This window comes from Empidonax traillii, unplaced genomic scaffold, assembly GCF_003031625.1.
Source record: "Empidonax traillii isolate 1590-97213 ecotype Southwest subspecies unplaced genomic scaffold, ASM303162v1 scaffold783:size459103, whole genome shotgun sequence".
Taxonomy (NCBI): Eukaryota; Metazoa; Chordata; class Aves; order Passeriformes; family Tyrannidae; genus Empidonax; species Empidonax traillii.
The window spans coordinates 348,058-354,057 of record NW_020955976.1 but is presented as its reverse complement, the minus strand read 5'-3'; positions in this window follow the sequence as shown (position 1 = coordinate 354,057).

The following is a 6,000-nucleotide window of genomic DNA, read 5'->3' as shown; positions in this document are numbered from 1 at the left end:
TAACTCTGCTCTGCAGCAATGAGTAAGGAGGACAAGTATAGAAAGGAATGATTGCTTGTTTTCATGTCCTGTACAGCTGCTGCAGCAGTGCGTATCTATATAGGTGAACTTTGGGAAGTCCAGGATCTTTCAGAGAAGGGAAGTTTTCCATTTTAAGAGAACAGATTATTCACCCACCCTTTTAAGCTGTCAGCTGTAAAATTGACTTGACTATTGCTTGTGAGTGCCTATTGAAGCAGGCTGAATCTAATCCATCAGTTTTTAAAAGGTGCTATACCTTCCACAGAAATTATTATTAGTTGTGGATGTGGCTTCCTTGCCTTTTGGACTCTTGTTTTCTTGTGGACCAGAAGCACTGTTCAAAACAGCCTGTTTAACTGAGTAATTGCAGGTGGAAGCATTGCACATGGAAACTATTAATCCTGAGAGCAATCTGCTGATGTATCATTGCTGTTCTTATGCACGAAGAACATGGGGGAACAGCAATAGCAAAACTTCATTATATGATGTGTAGCTTATTTCATTTACTAGAGTTTAGTGAGCATTACTTTAAGAGCTTTTCCCACTAGCATCAGGAGGCTGTAGAACAGCACTGACTGTTCAAGTGGTAGATAGAAGTGAGACAGTTTTAAAAATAGATATTTAAAAAAATGTTATCAAAAACCAGAACCAGGGATTTTTGAAAAGGATGTAAGCAAGCCAGGCACTCAGCTGTCATTGAGAGTTGAAAGGCCAGCATAAGAATTTGGCCAGCTAAGCCTCAGCAGGTCTTAAAGGATATTTAGGGCTGTGATGCCACAGTAAATAGCAGGCTGTTGCCAAAACATAATTTCCAGTCGGACAGGACAAGTGAATGAACAAAGATCAGAGCACATCACCAGGCATTAGAGTTGCAAGTGCAGGGATGCAAATTCAGAGCCACGGAGTTCAGCCGTGCTAGCTGGGATGTGAACTGATAATTTTTTTATGTCAGCTTTTGTTTTCTTCCCAGGCAGATGTCTTCCCAGCCTTCTTGCCATCTTGCTGTTTAAGCTCGATTGCTGTGTGTTGCTGCCAAGATGCTTGAAACCTCCCCAATTCAACCACAGTGGTTTGAGCACAATAAATAAGGACACGATATCCATCAAGAGGAGTCTCAGGATATCTTGCTGATCTAGGTCTCTCAGTGCTGCATATGAACACTCCAGAGATTCAGTCTCACTGCTTCCTTTTTTGCCTTTTTACTTCCTGACAGTTTTTTTGCGTACCTTTGTAAAAAGCAAGAGGTGTTTACCTTGAAGCAGGTATTTGTGCAGGAAAATACTGGCTATATGTAAAACAGGCCAGTTGTATTCCAGCCAGTAGTTTATTGCTCAAATAACTGCTTCTCCCACTTTATTACAGTATTGACAAATGCAGATTGCTATGGAAATAATTCATGCTTTATTACCATGTGTGAAATGAGCACAACTTTTAGGGGCAATCTCTGCAATAGACCAAAAGTTAAGTGACCCTATAGATACTAATTAATCTCCTATCCATATATGGTATGGATATCCATATTTGGTCTCCATATAGATATCCATATCTATATTTATGGATATCCATAAATGGTCCTTTCCTGATGTAGTTGATATGCGTCCTACTTGGAAGGATGCAATTTTTCATCACTTCTCCACATTATTATTTATACTGGGGGGGGGAGAGATAAAACACATTATAAAAGCCTAGCACTCAAACTGCACCCACCTGCCCCAATTTGTAATGTCAGAAGGGAAAAGGTGGCTCATTCATTTTGTCAAAAACTTCAACACATTTAATTTTTAACCTTTTAATTTGTTCTCTCTTATAGGTATCTGTCACTTTGGGATTTCAGCAGTCATCTGAGACTCTAGAATGATAATACTTTGATGTGGAAATCTTGCTGCTGTTAAAATTTCAGTATTTTTGCAAGCAGTATCACAACCATGATTTTTCTGATACGTTTCTTAAGGTTTCAGTTCTTAAAGAGGGTAGGATGTGTTGTAGGAGATCATGGCATATTGGACTTCTGGACAGCAAAAGCTATCCAGCCACTCTGTTTTCCAATGACAGAGGTCCCCAGTCATACACACACCTGCTAGTTTGCATGAGACAGGTGATTTCGCTCATTCACAAGAGCAGACTCAGCTCTTGTCATGTTTTGTAGTACCAATTTTAGAAATTAGCTTGGTGTTATTTCATTTGGATTATATGGCATCATTTATGGGACATAAGTAGTAATTGAAAATGATTCCACTGATATGTTGAGAAACATCTATGCATTTCTTTAGTGAGCCTGGAGACAAGAACAAAAAAATTGGCAGGTGGAGAAGGGGAAATGTTTCTGCCAGCTACACAGGCTGCCAGCTTTTGGTATTTCCCAGAATCCTGCCAGTCACTGTTTCCTGGGTCTAAATACCACCTCAGAACTCTCTCTCTTGTGTGGGGCAGCTGAGCTATGGCTGTGCCCTTTGGTAGTACTGCAGGGACTGCCTATACTGAGCATGGCTTTCCTCTGGCCCTTTCTCCAAGTCTGATGTATATTTATTGTGCAATAACCCTTTGCCACCCACGACATTACTTGTGGCTGAAGCCTAGTGATTACACAGGACCTTGCATTTGAGACAGGCTATAGGACCATGACTTCTTTCCTACTGCAACAGAGTCCATTCCTTCCTGTGTAGAAGATGACCTGTTTAAAAGGCTGGTGTCTGTTTGAACTTGAGTCACTTACAAAAATGTTCTGTTGTGTTAGAGGTAAGTCAGGTGCTGTAGAATCATAGAATATCCTGAGTTGGAAGAGACTCACAAGGATCACTGAAGTCCAACTCCTGGCCCTGCACATGAGAACCCCCAAAATCACACCATGTGCCTGAGAGTATCATCCAAATGCTTCTTGAACTCTGATAGGTTTGGTGCTGTGACCACTTCCCTGGGGAGCCTGTTCCAGTGCCCAACCAACCCTCTGGGTGACAAACCTTTTTGTAATATCCAACCTAAACCTCCCCTGACGCAACTTCAGGCCATTCTCTTGGGTCACCAGAGAGGAGAGATCAGTGCCCTGCCCCTCCACTTCCCCTTGTGAGGAAGCTGTAGACCAGTAGGAGGTCTTCCCTCAGTCTCCTCTTCTCCAGGCTGAACAAGCCATGTGACTTCAGCCACACTCCTCATATGGCTTACCTTCTGGGCCCTTCACCATCTTCATAGCCCTTCTTTGGAAGGGTAGCTTTATACCTTTCTTATATTGTAGCACCCAAAACTGCACACAGAACTTGAGGCAGGGCCACACCAGTGCAGAGCAATGCAGGACAATCACCTCCCTTGACCTGGCTGATGATGCTCTGCGTTATGCACCTCAGGACATGGTTGGCCCTCCCGGCTGCCAGGGCACTGCTGACTCAATGCTTTGGAGTGTGGTAGTCTGTGGGGTTTTAATGCATATTTTCCATTCAATTGTTATGTGAAAGATATCCTCCCACTCTCGTGCCTTCCCACACAAAGGAAGCTGGCCACTGAATGAACTTCATAGATGGAAAGTGTTACCTACCTCCAAAAAGTAATTTTCAGTTACTGCACTTTAAAGTCTTTTTGAAAGTTGTGTGAAAAAAACCAACAAAACCCAACAACAAAAAAGCTTGTTCTCAGTTTTTCTTTGCTGGCCATCAGCACATAAAAACTGTCTTTCTTCTCCCCTTCAGTCAAAATAAAACCATCCCAAAACTGGCCTAACCAAAATTCAAGTTAATTTTCCTCTCATTGTAAAAAGTGACATGTTTTCTTTGAATATCGTATTTTACCCTCCATTTGAAAGATGGCTCTGCCAGGAGCTCGATGCACCTTTAATTTCTTGTGAAGAATGTGAGAAAAAAAACACAAAACCCTACTGTTTAGGGGTCAAAATACCACACAGCAATCCCTAGGCACTACCTCCTGCAGCTACAGGCTGTGGAGAGCTTGTACCAGCAGAAATTAGGACAGAACCACAGCCAACATCTGAAACCTTTCTGCGTCACTTGAGATGGTAGGACCATCCCCAGATTGGTATTTAGCCACTTTCTGCTTTGTCACCAAAGCTGCTACTGAGGTTAGTGCAGTGTTTGCTGTAAATTCTTTGATTTCTGCCTGCAGATTGACACTCCAGGAAGGTCCTCAGCACTCATGAAGACATTTATCCCACTAACTTTTCCATGAGTATAACATCTTTCCCATGGACTGCTCTGCTCTCAAGGAGGATTTCTCATTTACTGTGCTGTATTTATTGGGTCCCTGATGAGCTTGTGCAAAGAGACTGAACTGTGTGCTGTGATCTTCTATTTGAACTAAACATAAACAAAAATATATTTGTACCAATTTACATTCTCTTTTGCTACTACTTTTGTGTATATGTAAAAAACCCCCAACAAATCAAAACTAAAATCAAAGAATCCCTCTACTGTAAAGACCTTTAGTCAGTCTTTCTGTTTCAAGGTTATTTAAAAGTATTAGAACTGCATTTGTTCCTGTGACAATGGTGCACATTGTGCATTCTCCCCTTATTCATCTGCTGCAATGTAAAAGGGACTTGTAGTTCTGCTTTGTGAGTTGTCCCCAAAAGACTCATCTCTGGGTTCAGTGGTACATGGAAGCCTGATGGCCCTTTTAAGGTCAGAAGTGGTGTAAAGAAGAGCCAGAGCAATGTCAACCAGAAGGAGCACTTTGGGGCCACGTAACTTCAGGGCACTGAGCAAGGATGGACAGGACAGAAGTTCATTTGGCATTCTGTGTGAGTCACAGAGGTCCCACAAGGTCTGAATCTCAGAACTTCAAGGCAGCACTTCCTGGACTTCAGTCTGAAATCATAGCACAGAGTGCTTCCTGCCTTGAGAGTGACAATAGTAACTTATGCTGTTACATTTTACCTGTTTTGCTGAGGTAGCAAGCCAAAGGGTAGTACAGTTGTTTTATATATGCTTATACTTTGTACTGGTTTGGATGTTGCTGCTACAAGCAGCTAAGGAATGTGCTACTTGCTCAGTCAGCAATGAATCCATCCAACCCACTATCCATCTCCAGCAGTGACATTAGGAGATTCTGTTTAGGAAGTGCAAACAAAAATCTGAGTACCATTCCCAGCATCCAAAAGTTATAGACTTATCTCTGCTTTCTCCCTGTTTATGGACATGTTGTCCATGAATTTGCCTACTGTCTTTTTGGAACTGCTCGTATTATTTGCCTTTAAAACATGCTGTGACTACATATTTTACAAGCTCATGTAAGAAAGTACTTTATTTTCATTCATCTTTTTTTCCAGGGAGCTTTCTCCTCTCTTAATTGAAAATCCTCAGCTTTTTAAGGCTCCCTTGATAAGACAGCTGCACTATCATCCACATCATTTTATCTGCCCTTCTCAGTACCTTTCCTCAGTCCATTTTGTCCTTGCAATGCTGAGAGCAGTGATAAGCATTAGTCAGGACATGGGTGCACCTGGGTTTTATGCATGGGCAAAACAATGCTCTCTGCATTGCTCTCAACACCCTTCCTGATGATGCTCAACAATCCGATGTTTCTTCTGGCTGGCACTGCCCATTGAGCCGATGAGTGAAACTGGGAGTAACTAATGAGAATACGCTATTGTGATCAAGGCTGGCTGTGGTATGCAGTTAAATATTGCCATACTTAATTTTTTCTTTTAAACCATATTCTATTGCCAGTCTCAGTGAAAGACAAATATTATCAGCCAGGGTAACTGCTCCAAATTGGACAGCTTTGGTCACTGTATTTTTACAGTCTTCCCTTTTTCTCTGCCTGAAGCATTAGTAGTACACCTTATGGTGCAAACTAGAGCACCCATAAGTAATATTGCCTGCACATTCTTCCTGCATTTGTGTGCAGGAGCCAAAGGTGACTTTTAGGCTTAAGTCTCTTGTTCAAAAACTTGATTGTAAGGATGTGGAAACACTTCTTTCTGATGCACCCTTTTGAAGAGGTTTTATGACTCAGATGCACAAATTAACTTCCAGA